Genomic DNA, 15,026 nt, shown 5'->3' on the forward strand with positions numbered 1-15,026 from the left:
GTGGTCTACCTGCACAAGCTTTGAATCCACTACACACCACAAGCACTTTGAGGACCTCAGTGCAGTCAGAGGTCTCCATCCTACTGGCATCAGACTTCACTATAGAAGGCATATTCATTCTCTCCCCCTCCACTCCCCTCCCTCCTCCCCCTCCCCCCTCCATTCCCCCTCCCCCTCTCCCCCTCCCCCTCTTTTTCTGTTTACAGGGGACCACTCGAGAAATGGCCTTTAAAGGGATTTAAAGGATAACAATTAAAAAAATCCCACCCCCTCACACACATCAGCCATTTAATTTTTTCTTAAAAGCCACACCCTGTGCATTTTTTTTAAATCAACAGATACTGTAAACAGTTTGCAGGCTAGGGCTGGGGCTTTCCTCCTTCATTCTTTCTGAGACATGTTTCTGCCTTGCATTTCACGAGAAACTTCACACCTCCTTCAGAGTTTGTCATACCCATGAATACTGAGCTAAACCCTGCTTGCTCGAGGCTTCAGGGAGCTCTAGAAGGTGTTAACCAGTAAGATCCTGAGAATTGAAGTCCTGGGCCTGATGGTGCAGTACCATGGGAGTCACCTGATGATGCCTAGGTCCCTGAGTAAATCCAAAGGCATCCCGTAGGGTCAGAGGCTCTGGGTTGACTCTACCAGGCCATCCTCAGTGAGTGGGAACACAGGTGGGATGTCACATTGTCAGACATCACCCTTTCTCCATCTGTGTTTCAACAGGGTCGTCTGACAGTCTTTACTTCCAGCTAACACGTATGCTTCAGGGACTGGGAGTTACTAAGCTGCCTGAAGTGTGTAGGAGGGATATTAAAGAATGTTACAGGTAAGTCTCTTCTCCCTCTCTCTTCTTCCTTCCTCCCATTTTTTCTCTCTCCCTTCCCTTTGGGGGACTCATGTATCCTCTTTCCCCATAGGGGATACACTCCCCTCCACTCTTCAGAGTCTTTCCAGTCAGGATAGAGGGACTTGGTAAGCTCTTTGTTGTGCCTGTTCTTTACAGGACAATAGTGAAGCCATTCCCCAAGTTAGCAAGAAAAGTCATCTTCCTCCTCCTCCTCCTCTTCCTCCTCTTCCTCCTTCTCTTCTTCTCCTCCTCCTCTCCTCCTCCTTCTATTATTATTATTATTGTTATTGTTATTGTTGTTGTTGTTGTTGTTGTTATTAATTTTTGACCTCCAGAGTGGGCACAAGTTCAGCACTGATTTGGCTTGTGCGTCCTTAAGGCTGGGCTCAGAAATTCCTTTCCTGTCCAAGCAGCCTAGGAGCAGATAGAGACACAGGAGGCTCTAGCCATGATGGCAACAGTGGGCCCAGTGGGGTGTGGGTGGGCCTGGCAGACCACTTTGCCTCTGTTCTGCATATAGCATCTGCTGGGCTTCACAACCAGCCTCACTGGCCTAACAATTCATGCATCTAATTGCGCCTTCCTTTCATTTTATTTAGTAACTGCGCTCAGCCCAGGAAACTCCGGCTTCCAACCCTGAGTGTTTTGACTCAGGGACCGTAAACTGTCTGATTTCTTGGACAAACACAATCTTGAAGAGTTTTTCTCTTTACACAATGGCTAGGATCTGGGAATGTCATGGCTTCCCATTCAGACCTTGCCCCCCGCCCCCATTCCTCCACCCCTTCCTTCAGACGTCAAACTACTTAAAATAAATATTCCCTTTGGTTTTGGGGACCTTTCCTTTGGATTAGTCACCTTCGCCTCTGGGTTAGAGAGCAGCTGTGAGCAGAGGTCAGCCTCATAGCCGCCCTGAAAGGAGCAGGAAGAGAGGCTGTCTCTGAAGAACCTGGCTTAGATTTGCGGGGGGGGGGGTGTTTGTTAGGGCTTTGAGGACTCCACTTCACTGTCACTGGGTATCTCCGACCTGTAGGTTTCCCTACTGGGAGTGGTCACAGATTGGTTCTTTCTACAGATCCATTCTTACCCTGTATCCCCTATATAGCTCCCTCAGGCCCCCTCCTCAGGCAAACTGAATTGTCTCTCTTCCCCCCAATTGATGAGAACTTCTCCAGTCCAGGACCACTACTCAGCAAGGCAAACTGAGTCCTCACCATAGAGCTGGACCTGCCTCCCATCAGCCTTACTTCCTACCATGAGGGGTTTGCCTCAGGCTAACAGGCCTCCTGCCTGCTGATGGGCTCATATATACAACAAGAACACATTTCACACTTTATGGTGAGACCCTCCTACACAGTCTCGCCTTCCCGAGACCCCTCAAAAGCATAGGCTGCATTGTGCTGCAGCTCACAACCTTTCCATCTATCCAAAGAGCAGCCCACCCAAACACACCACAGACTCTTCTGACGTCCTTTTCTCCTCTTCTTCATCCTTGTTTCCCTCCGTTTTGGAAGCTGATAGGATCCTTAAACCATGTTCTGAGCCTGGGACTCTAGAAAAAGAAAATGGTTTGCATGTTGATTTTTTTTTCATGATCAGATAGCTGCGAGTTATGTCTGTTAGCTCATTTAAATATTTTATGTAAAGCCCTTCGAGCTAAATGTCATTTCTCCTTTTCACATGAGAAAATCTGAAATGACACTGAGTTGATAGGAACATCACAGGTCACACCGTGTTTGTCTCATGCACTGCTCTCTCTGACACCCCCAAACATGGCTTTGTTAGATTGTCCCATAGCAAGAACCTGGAACCCTGTGTAAGGAGCAGGCCCTAGAGGCCTGGGCCACAGAGGCTCTAACAGGCTTTTCTGTCCCGTATCTTACCTTCCTGAGATGCAAGGAGTACAGGTAGCCCTCGGACCACTGTCAAGAACAACAGCTCCCCTTCATACCCTTCTCTATCCTGATTGCCTATCCCCTGATCCCTCAAGTTTATTGTGCTTTCCTTGTTACAGAAATCCAGCCCTGAGAGAGTCAATTGTGTGGCTGAGGGAAAAAATGTCAGTCCCGTGTTTTAAGCCAGGGCGGGAGCAAGAAGATCAGGGAGATTTGGGCTCAGGATGCTTTGGAAGCCTGTGGATAGCACCTGATTGGAATGATATGGCAAACAGTGTTAGAAGAGAGCAGAGGTCGTACAGAAGGGGACAGAGCAAGTCATGGTCAGGCAGGGTGGGTTCTGAGTGAGTGCCCTGTGCTGGGATCCCCGTGACACATGCTGCCTTTGTAGTACTCACAGCAGCCTGCTGTGGGGGCCACACCTTCTGCCAATTCTTCTCCTTTCATTGAGAAGTAAAGCGGGGCTCATTGCCAGTGCACAGTTATTAAAATATCTACTGCATAGGGGATACGAGGTGGTGCAGAGCTGGAAACTTGGACCCTTTCATAAGAAGTGGAGGTCAGAAAGGTTTAACAAATGTAAGTTGATATCCAACATTCTTGGATCTAGAAGTTTGATGAGGGTGACGTTTTAAAACATTTGCATATACCTAATGAAAGAGCCTAAGGCCGAACATGAAATTCTTTTATCTTTTATATGCACATTTCGTGAAGTTATTCTAGACATCGTCTTAAGTAATTTTGTGACCGAAACAAGATAGGGTGACGTGGGGTTTCTTCTGTGGAATCATGTTTGTGTTCAAACAGTTGATTCTGGAGGACTTCGGGCTTTAGCCTTTTGGATCGAGGTGCTTAGCCTGTAATAAATGCTTGCCCTGGCTCAGTGATTTGCTGACCGTCTGGGGTAGGACGAGGGAAGATGACTGAACCCACAGAAGGTCAAGTGGTGAGAGCTGCTGCTGCTGCTGCTGCTGCTGCTGCTGCTGCTGCTGCTGCTGCTGCTCAGGGATGATGCTGCAAGGCAAAGGGTATGTGGGAACCTGACAAGGCGTGAGAGTTAACTTATGTGGCATGAGTCGTAAGCTTGGAGCATTCCTGACACAAAGCCAGATGCAAGTTCACTTCCCTTCATCTGTGTGCCTGCTACTGGGACTTTACTCTCGGTGTTGAATTAGGACACGTGACCCAGCAGAGAGAGTCTATTCGTGGAGACATTTGGATCAGGATCTTGGAAGTGGATTTTGCCCAGAAAACCCAGTGTATGCTATTGCCCTACTATACAGGGAGTTCACTAATCTGTAGTGAGCTTGCCCACTCGTGGGGCTTTCACTGAAAATTAGCGAGGACTGGGTAACAAGAAAGCTACTGTCCTGGAGCGGTGAACTCACCCCTTTCTGGGTCAGCAATATTTCCTTAGCTCCAATTTCTTTGCACTTAACTGAGAAAGAGCTACTGAAAATGGGTACCCTATTTGCTGGGCGAATGCTGGACCTACTGTAAGTTAGACTTCCTCCAAATGTCACTCTCCTGCTCCCATCATCCCTTACTTTAATCAGAGGGCCACGATGCTTATTGGGGGTCAGTGTTGATTCTGAGCCTGTCTCCAGTAGACCATGGAAAGTCTTTTTTCCCTTCCCTCTGTGGACAATTACCCTTATATAAGGCTGCAGGCCCATCTGAGGAAGGGCTGGAGAAAGGCCAACAGTAAAACTCTTAGGTATTTTAGCAGAGTACTTCCTCAGGAGGTCCTGTCCTTCCTTGGGGTTTGCAAATTGTCCTAAGCCTCGGAATTGGTTCATGGGCTGAGAGTCCCTTTTGCCATCGCCCAGTGTAGCCTTTCTTTCATTTGAGGATTTTTCTGCATCTACAGAGTAAATAAAAATGCAGTAGGCTTCTTATCTATTGCATGCTTAGAAACACCACGATTGATTAGCCAGTACCGAAGGTCCATACAAGTCATGTTACCATAAAATTCACTTTGCCTGTGTTGGCCATTATTGATCAGGCCATTATGAATATGCCTTGCCTACTCTGCCCATTGCAATAACTATGATCACCTTGCTTTTGGTGATTCAGTGCTGCCACCTGACCCCTGCCATGTTGTGGCCCGACTAAACCCATTGCATTTAGTCTGTCCAATTCGGCGGTAGCATCTTCAACCCTCAGGTGTGGCACAAGGAAAAGGGTAACAACAGAACTCTTCAAACGTGCTGGCGCCCCTCACCATTTTGGGTCTTATAGGATTGGTAGAGGGCATGTTTTCTAGTTCTTCCCATTATGGGAAATTAGCTCTTACACATGGTACCCACTCTAGCATCACAGTTTCCTTGAGCCTCTAAGCGAAGGGGCATCAGGCATCTCCAACCCCTTTTCAGTAGGCCATCTCTTGACTTCAGTCAACCATTCAAACAAACTTTTGACATTTTTAAAAGTATATGCAAGTTTCCATATTAAATCTAGAATTTCACTGGGGTTGGTGACACACATTTTTAACCTCCACACCTGGGAGGCAGAAACAGACAGATTTCTGGAAGTTTGAGAGCAACCTGATCTACAGAACCAGTATCAGGACAGCCAACGGCTGCACAAAGAAACCCTGTCTGAAAAAAAACAAACAAGGGAACAACCAAATCCAGAATCTTTACACACTGCTCTGTATCAATAAACTCAGCCTGACCCAGTTTTATGTTCCTTCCACCAATATCCCACACACTTGAAATCCATCCCCACGCTTCTTCCCCAGGCTTGTGCTTGAATGAATTAGCAGACTCATTAAGCTCCTTAGTTGCACAGCACACCTCCTCATGGACCACACTTTATACTTCTCTGCTAAGCCTTAGCTCTGGTTATATAGGCCTAGAGAAACTATTGTTGAGTCCTGAGGGACATCAGCATTGTCTTGCCTATTGTCTCCTTCAGGGAAAGTTACTGCTGGTTTAGCAGACAATGAAGGATTGTCAAGGGCAGAAAAGGCAGTGTTTCAGGGGGTGGGGGTAGAAGTACATCTTCTGCTGAGGGCGGAGAGGCTACTTCCTCAGGTGAGATGGGTTCCTCCCACACATCTCTATCCAAAGTTACAGGATGCGGTATTTTACCAATTAATGCCTCTACTCTAACCACTGACACCTTCCAAGGCTAGGACTTGAATTTTCGTTGTAATTTGGCCAATATTAAAATGAGGGCTTCAGTTTGACTTTCCACCACTTTGTGGCTGCTGGAGAGAAGATTCTCTTCCTGGGCCTACATAGGAACTTTTAGACTGGGTATGTGCATCCGGAGCTGGTCCGTTTTATCACTGAGTTCATTGTTGTCCCTCAAGCAGCTTGTTCTTTTCCTTTGACAGTTTACCCAGAGATGATAGGAGCAACTAAGCAGCATGACTGCTTCCCTTATATTTTTCATAATTTGCCAGGATTTTATATACAGAGTCACCCAGTTTCTTGCGATCACAATTGGTGAATCAGAATGATCAAATAATATAATAAACTGGTTCACACAAAGGGCTTTTCAGTACCCTGCAAGCTCCTGGGAGAGGTTTCAGGAACTGGAGAGGCAGTGTCGACAAGTTGAAAATCTTATTCCAGATACTTAAATGATTTATTTTTACACTCTTATTGCTCTAGAACTACTTTGGGTACCAACATCTCCTCTTCTCCAATACCAAGACCGGCCTCTGCCAGTCAACTCGGACACAGGTTGACTGTCTGACTGTCAAGTGTCCCATTTGGGAAGGTCCCATATCTTTCCTGGTTTAGTCCAGTTCTGCTGAAGTCAAGAGAAGACAGTGACTAAAAGCAGCTAGGGTCCAGAATGCGTCCCCAATTTCCTCCCCACCTCTTTTTTGCAAAGACAGGAAGCTGCCCTAGGCCAGTGGAAATCAACCCCAGGACCCTTAAGCTTAGATTTTCTTTAAGCTCAGAAAGGTTGGGGAAGGCACTGGAGCAACCGAGTGGTAGAACCTGTGCCTCACATGTATGAAGCCCTGGGCTCTGTTATCCTCCAACACTGATGCCCTTATGTTTGACGTCTTTGTGGCCAAGGCATTTACTTTGTCTCCTGGTTTCTAGATTTCTCCTTCTGCTCTGACCTCTCTCTGCCTTGGATTCAAACTCAAGCTCCTTAGGTGGAACCTGTAAGAAATGTCAGTGGTGGGCTTTGGAAACCCCACCTTCTCAAGGGTTCCCAACGCACGTGGTGCTGCTGGTAGATGGTTGTCCACAGTGGTTGGAATAAAAGTTTCTATCTCGGATTTGTGAATATTCTGGGCTTGTTTGTCTGTCCAACTTTGCTTTCTGTCTGTCAGTCTGCTTCAGAGCCTGTCTGTCCCAGTACTTCACCAAGAATGGAAACATTGTAAGAAAGCAAGAGTTCTGCTCTTAAGAAAGGATTGAATTTGGCTCCATTCTGAACTGTTACTGTTATTCTCGGGGTGGGTGAAGAGGCAATGGTGTTTTCAAAAACAGACAGCTCTCCCCGTGCCTGACTGTCCCCCCTGCTGTAAGAATATGCTTTGTGGGACCAGCCTGTACCTTTGGCTGGGACAACACAGCTCAGCGCAGAGAGCTAAGTAGCAAAACAGGCCCTGCACCTGTCTCTGTCTGGACCACATTCCCTGTCTGTCTCTTCTCTAAACTCCATTTCTCTGATCTCTGTCCTTTTTCCTAATCTGAATTCCTCTCCCTACAAATAAAGCCTTTCCTACTGACAGAGGATGGATGTTCAGTAAATGTGGCCCTTGCGCCATCACTGGGAAGATGCTCTTCCCACTTCTCCATCGCACTTGATTATCAGCTGCTGGGAAATGCTAACCTGTGGAAGGGAGCCCAAAGATGAGACCAGTAGTTGGGAAGAAGAAGAAATTTAAATAAGGGCCTGACAAACACAAGGAGGGAAGACCAAACAAACAAACAAACCAAAAAAGCCCTGAAACAAAAAAACACCCGACCCCCCGCCAAAAAGCCAACCAAGCAACCAAAACAGGGAGGGGTTCACACTTGACTGCATCAGTTTGCCATCTGAGAGCTAAACTTCCTAGTACTAGAGTGTCTTGGGAACCTTCTTCCTCCAGGAACTTTGCTGCCACCTCACATACCCCAAGACCATCTCTGGGCTTCCCAGTCTATGCTTCCGAAGGCACACATGCATGGAGTTTTCTTGAGGCAAGGTTACTACATCTGTCCGGGCTCTGCAGAGTTTGGAGCCTGGAAAAAAAAATAGGTTCTTGCCTGCAACTCCCTCCCTGGGAGAAGTTAAGAAAGTTTACAGCTAGCTTGGGGACATTTGCTGAAATCATGCTTTCGGAGACAAGTTAAGTCTGATGCAACATGAACCGACCACCGAGCTGTGAGACCATAGGTTCTCAGGCTCAGAGACCCTATGGGAAATCTACTGTAGGGCCCCACAGCCTGGGAAAGTGGCCCGGAAGGTTTTATGAAGTGACTAACATCCTACAGGGAACATACGGGTCCCTGGACTTGCAACAGGGTCACCAGAGCAGACCCTCTCTGAGCAGCACCCCTGGGGATATTCTTGTCCATCTGGAGGAAACTAGTCACCAGATTCGCCTCAGAATGCCTCATTCCTGCTCTTACCCCCAAGCCAGTGATTTACACATCACTTCATATTTTCTGTTGGGAAACTGGAAAGCGTCTAAAATGCAGCCCGTGGTGGTATGGGACAAGAAGAAGCAGGGAGCTACTGCAGAGAAAACAGGGCAGAAAGGGAGGCAGAAAATGGGAGAGGAGGAGAAGGAACAGAGGAAGGAGTAGGCAGAGGAACAGGAGAAGCAGGAGGCGGAGCAGGGGAGGGAAGGCCTTAGAGAGCTGGATCTCTAAGTGTCACAGGTACAAACTCTCTTCCCATCCACTTAGGTCCCTGGCAGGCCAGTGGCTTGTGTTTAAATGTTGATGTGCACCTTCTGCTTTGAGATCTTCTCTTCCATCGCTCCACTGGAGCCAGGCGGAGACATAAGGTCTCTTTACAGCTTGCTTGGGGACATTTGTCTGTGAGGTAAAAGATTTGCAAACCCCTACTCCCTTAGTGCTGCTGAATCCCACACTGCCAGCCTGGGTCCTTGGTGAGTGGGCACATCACCGAAATCTGGTTCATCTTCTGCACTGTGGGGAGGGCAGGCTGCAGCTGCCAGGACTCGGGGAAGGGAAGGACTTATGACGTGGAAATGCCTAGAGTCCAAATGATGCCCTACTGTTCTAAAGCCAGCCTTGATGGCTGTGTGACTCTGAGAAACATTTGAGCTTTGGTATCTACCTGTGTCAGTGCCAGGGAGCACCCCTGCCAGTTGTTCTGCATGTGACCACTGGTCTACACCTTACCTCCTAGCATCATCAGCATCTGCCTCCTTTTGTGAGCAACTTTTAATTAAGTGGTTTGTCCAAGGCGACGAGTCCAGAACTCAGGGCTCCTTAGAAAGGGTTCACTGTGCCCCTTCTCCGATCAGGTGGTCTCACACTCTCAATCGTAGGCACAAGAGTGGCATGATGCCTTTTCTCCTAATATGGACTCTGCCGAGCATAGGAAATGAATACGAGGGGGTGAGCATGCTCTTGTTTTTGAGGACCAGCTATAGTAAGCCGCTGGCTTCCCTGCCTGAAGCCTGCTGGGTTGTAGCAGCAGAAGGCTGGGCTGAGCATGAGGAACTAACAGATGATACTCGTCCTGGCAGGCCAGGCTGGACAGTGATAAACCCTCTCCAGTGATGTCTCTGGTGTTGTCTTCTCTTGTTTCCTCTTAAAAGTCATGACTCAGCAATACGGTCACATCCTCAGAATGGCACGGAGCTAAATATAACCCTGAAATGTAGCTGAAAACTGGCCTGGTGGCTCCTGCATGTGACCCTAGTATCCCAAGACCAAGAGAGGAGGATTAATGTGAGTTCAAGGCCAACCTGGACTACACAGTAAAGTTTGGTCGGGCTCCGTTTCAAAAACCACAGGAGCAGCAACAATGACAGCAATTAAAGAACACCGATACTAAGTAACAAACTGGAGTATGCGAGTCAAAAGCAAGGGGCCGAGACTTGGCAGAGTACGGTGGTTATGGCTGTGGCGGCCAGGTAAGAGACAAAAGGGGGAGCTCAAGCTGGACAAGAGGAACACACAGAGAGATGAAGTTAGACCTAAGACTTGATTATAAACACGAAATTAGCATTTAACATGGCTGAAACCATTGGGCTAAATGTTTGACTCAGGGCTTCTTCTATACCTTGATGAGTATGTCCCTAACATTATAGTGTTCCCCCCAGAGATGCCACAGTGTTCTGCAGTTATCACTTCTGTGCTGGGGACCTTCATGCCTGATTCTGATCTCTGGTCCATGGTTGGTCCAGTCTTTCAAGTTCACTGTCAGTGGCTTTGCCAGATTGCCCTCAAGAGTCCTGGGGCTCAGAGGGTTGGGATGCAAGCCGAGGGTTGGAGCTTACTGAACCCCTCCTAAAAACCACTGTATCTCCTTCTCAGTTTTCTGTTAGCTTTCCATCTAGACTTTTATCTGGAACGATTTCTGCTGCTTAGTATGTTTGTGGGGCCGAAGGCACAGCCACGTGATGGTGCATTTGCCTTATAGGTACAAGGCCTGTGTTCCACCCTTGCACCATGCGTTTGGGCAGGGGAAGTAGCGATGGTGGCCACTGATCTGTGAGATGAAAAGATCTTCAGTAGAATTTAAACTATCCTGCATAAGTGTGCCCCTCACCCGCTGCCTGTTTATACCCCCCTCTGGTACTCTGATATCTTCTCAGCCCCTCAAATGTAGAGACATGATTCCACCAACACACTCTACCCTTTCTGCTGTCTGGAAAGCGCTTCTTAGAGGCCTTGGGGCTCTCCTGGAACTGGGATGCTATGGAGTCATTTTCCCTCAAGGCTGGCAGCATTGCATGAGTTTCTGTCCCACCTGCATCACTTGCTACCCATCTGAGAAAGGACCACAGTGGCTCACCCCCAGCATCACCTGTAAGTTCTATGATCCCAGTTCTAGGTGCCCAGGCTGAGTTTCTTCCAGGGCTGACCTAACCCTCACCATCTGGGTTGCAGACCTTCCTGGGTCTCTTGTTCTTCTTAGTTTCACCTGAGAATGCTCCCCCTCCCTGAAATGACCCAAAGCGTGCTCATCCTCAGAACTTCCACAGGCTGAACCTTTTGGTATTTCTTTCTTCCAGAGACCCCTAAAAATTCTAGCCCTAAAAAGTATTCTTTTCTGGGTACTTGTCCTCTTTGCGGACTGCAAAGCACAGCTTAGCACAGATTTCCCAATGACTGGCCAGAACCTGGACACGGCTTAGGCATCTACTAAGGCTGCTGATGGGTGCCCAGGCCATTTAAGAAGCAAGTCTTTCTGCCTCCAGAACCCCATGAGCCCTGCCTTGGGCTAATCTCAGCTGGCCCTTTGCTTGCAACACCTCCCTTCCTAAGGCACCACAGGCCTCCCAGGCTCACTTTACCTTGTTCCTAATCCACAAGTCTCGGCCGGCCGGCACAGCCTTGGTGTGTCTACATTTACTATCGATTTGGATTGCTCTCAGCTTCCAAGGTCAAGAGGCTCCACCAGCCAGGAGTCCATCAACTCCCGACCCCAACTGTCTCCCACCCTCGGAAGTGTGGCTGTGACTCTTCCATGTTCAATCCACTGGAGCCCTCCTAGTCCCTTTGTCTTTCAGGCACACCAGGCTTTTCCTTTTAACCATCATCCTTGTGGGAAACTCCACCAACTCTAACCCGGTCATTCTCCCAAGCCCCTCAAAGTCACCTCCTGAGAGATGCTCTGCCCGACTGCCCATCTCACACTAGGTGCTTCTCGTGTGGTCTTAAAGGATGCTATACGTTCATTTCTAGAGCTCCCCGCAATGCCAATCATGTGGCTAGTCCCTGGTAGGCCATGTGACAGACAGTTCAGACAGGAACCAGGCTCTTTTGCTATACTTTCGACTGGGTCAGTAGCCCTGAGCTCTGTAGTGTCTTTCTCGCAGTGGGATGTAGGGCTGCCGACAAGGACAGTTGGAGGTATTTTGGATTGGATGTGGGAGTCAGGGCCATGTAGAAGCTTGTCTACAGCATCTTCTGCTGGAGTTCTCACTACTGATAGCAGCCTCTTACTTTGTCTTGAGTCAAGGTCCATCTTGGAGAAGCCATTCTTGTAACCATGGTATTTGCTTCTGTTCTTTGCGATAACAAGCAACCTCTGGCTAAAATTCTCCCCCTTTACAAAAGTATCAAGGAGAGAGCCCCTCTCCACTCCCGACTGTCTCCTCCACCCACCAGGCTGGCAGAGATTAGAAATATCAGATGGATACCAGAACAGGGACACTGTTGACTTTGTGTAAGCATCATCTCTTGGCCCGAGAGAGACTCAGGACAGGGTAGGTGATGCTTCTGTCCGGAGCTTAGGGCTCGTGGGGATTGGATGGGAGGGTGGTAGAGAAGTGCTGCACAGGGGTGACCAGCCACTGTAGGAACAGTCAAGGCTACAGAAGCCCACATTTTCCCCTCCTCCCAGGCCGGTTAGGACCAGAATGAGATCAGCTTCTCAGTTGTACCTGGCCGGATGTCATTTCTAAGTTCTTTCCTCCTGTCTGTTTTCTGTGACCCAGCTCCTTCCTGTGCTGGTCCATGCCTACCTTTGCTCTCCAGTGATCACCATGTTGGGAAGCCTAGAAAGAAACTTCCAATCTTTCTTCCTCAGAGTTCCAGGCTCCGGGTCACTTCCCAAACCACCAGAGCTCACAGACTTGGAGGGTTCGAGAGGGACATGCATCGTTCCCTGACTTGTTTAGTGTTCTCAGTCTCTCTGTTTCCGTCTCTATCCCCCTGTCTCTGTCTCTCTGTCATCTTGCATCAAGCCTTGTCCCCCACCCCACTGTGATTTTCCTAATCCTGAGAACAGAAGAAAGGAGAGACCCTCTCCAGGCTCACAGAGAGGCCTTGCTTCACACAGACCAGGCTGATATTCCACCGGCCCCCTCAGCCCAGCGGCTTTCTCTCCACCCTTCTTTGCTTTTGTCTTGACTTTCTTTGTTCTGTCAGACTCCTGAGAGAAGGAAGTGGGCAATTTACCTCTTTTCCCTTTTTTGTTTCAGGTGGAGAGGACCTTGGAACATCTGGGCCGAGCGTTCTGGCACACCATTTTGCTGGCTTCCCCCACCCGGCCGCCCCTTTTCTGGGTGTAATATGAACACCATTTGCATCTAATGTTTCAGTATTCTTTCTCCGCAGACATCAAGGACTTCGGTGACTACCTGTGTTAGCAAATTTGGGGATGGTGCGGAAATGGCACAGCCTGGAAAAATGGCAGCAGAGGGATTTTTATTAGCTGTGCAATCTTGGGAACGTTTCTTCTTTATTTCGAGCCTTAATTTCTCATTCATCAAAGAGAGGGGACTTAAAGATGTTTTTGCTGATGGCTCCTGTTTTGAGAGTTGAATCTATTAAAGCATCTAAACTTGGGAGACAATGTCTACGTTTTACTACTTGTTTTACTGATTGTGTCAGTCCTAAGCCTCTAACTTCACCCTCTCCCCGGGAGCTGAGGCAGACATTAAAGGCCATCCTAGTCAGGAACTGAGCCTGCTGTGCAGAGCATCTGGATGCTCTCAGATCTCTGTCCTGACCCCTCTGCTTGTCTTGTAGGATCACTTATCAGCCCAGGCAGATGAGGCTCTGCCTTCCTCTTCAGGGGCCCAGACCCCGCCTTCCTATCCATAAACACTGGAGCCCAAGACAAGGCAGCCACTTCCAGACCTGTAGATGAGGCTTCGCAGCCAGCTCTTTCCTTCCTCAACCTCACCACTGTCCGCAAACGAGGGTGGGCTGAGGTCTGGGTCTGGGTCTGGGTCTGCTGCCACCCTTGGCTCCCCAAAAGTTCAGATGAACCATGCATCGCAGTCAGGAAATTAAGAGGTGTGTCAAACTATTCATCAACTCCTCCTGTTATAAAGTCCCCTTGGTTTAGGGTTTTCATCCTCTTTCGGAGGTTAGAGCCATCCGTGGCCTTTAGCGTTTGAGAATCCTCAGGTGGAGGCTGGGTGTGGAAAGCGTTCTCCAACAGTGTTGTCCCAGGAGGGACTCCAGGCTCAGGGTGGGGAGGGCTCTTCTAGAAGCAAAGAGCCTTTTAGGAGATGCAGGCTTTTGTCAACCCTTGGGATCCCTCTTCGGGTTCCTCTGCATCAAGAAGCCAATACTCCGTACTTAGGGTCCTCTCCCCCTCTGTAGGGATCGGACCCAGGGCTTTACATATTTGGGGCAAGTTTTCTACTACTGAGCTACATCCCCAGAACTTTCTTTCCTTTAAGAAAATTATTTAGAAGACGGTTCTGAGGGTAAGAGCACTTGATGCTCTTGCAGAAGACTTGGTCACCTACACCCATGTAGCAGTTTAAAACTTAACTCCCTTTCCAGGGTTTCAGACATCATCTCTGGCCTCAGTGTGATAGACACACATTCAGGCAAAGACACGTGGGTACAATAAAATAAATGTAAAGACCTTAAATTATTTATTACTCACTTTTTCGTTGTTGAGACAGGGCCTCCTGAAGTTGTGTGGTCTCACTTCAAACTCAGTCTGTAGAAGGCAGGCCTTGAACTTGAAAGCCTTTGCTTCAGTTTTCTAGGTGGGTGGGAATGAAGGCCAGCTAGCAGACTCAGCCTTCCTCATTTGTGCCTTCCTACCTTCCTCATATGAAGTATCTTTGACCTCCCTTCTCCTCCCCAACCCCTCTCCCCCGTCCCCTCCCCCATGCCTCAGAGATCGCCCCTGCCTTGTGACTTTAAGCAGCATTGCTAAGGTGTTAAGCTCACACCTCTAACTCTGGTGCAAACTCTGCAGTGGCTCCAGACACTCAGAAAACTGAGAAAACAGGCATTGCCTGTTTTTCCTCATCTCTCACACACCATGATCTTGCTTCCACAGTCTGGTGTGGAGCCTGTCTGTTTGACCCCTCCATCCCTGCAGTCCCCATAATGCCAGCAAGTTCTGTTAGTTGATGATGCTGCCTAGTCCTGTTGCCGCAGGAATTTATTCCACGTTTGCTCCTCCTGGCTAAGCTACCTCTCAGTCTCACTTGGACTTCCACAATGGCACCCTTCTCAGTCCTCCTTGCTCCACACTTGTTTTCCTGTCTTGGAAACCAGAGTGAATTCCAGATGCCATGTTGTGCTTGCAGACAGGAGTTTAGTATAGCTGTCCTCTGAGAGAATCTGCCAGGAGCTGACTGAGACAGATGCAGACATTTACAGCCAACCTGCAGTTGGACGGAGGTTAGGGACCCCTAT

General features: G+C 48.5%; 1 long non-coding RNA gene across 3 annotated transcripts; it reads left to right on the plus strand.

Annotated features, from left to right (window-relative positions):
• The first annotated feature begins 337 nt into the window (after nt 1-337).
• LOC134479972 (uncharacterized) lies at nt 338-13,204 on the plus strand. Of its 3 annotated transcripts, none has more exons than XR_015627129.1 (3): nt 338-518; nt 727-829; nt 12,836-13,204. It is a non-coding gene; the product is annotated as an uncharacterized LOC134479972 (long non-coding RNA). The 3 variants fall into 3 exon arrangements; XR_015627131.1 differs by having other exon boundaries at nt 357-508; XR_015627130.1 differs by having other exon boundaries at nt 368-588.
• The last annotated feature ends 1,822 nt before the right edge of the window (nt 13,205-15,026 follow it).

Source organism: Rattus norvegicus, chromosome 8 (assembly GCF_021556685.1).
Source record: "Rattus norvegicus strain SHRSP/BbbUtx chromosome 8, alternate assembly SHRSP_T2T, whole genome shotgun sequence".
NCBI classification, from domain to species: domain Eukaryota; kingdom Metazoa; phylum Chordata; class Mammalia; order Rodentia; family Muridae; genus Rattus; species Rattus norvegicus.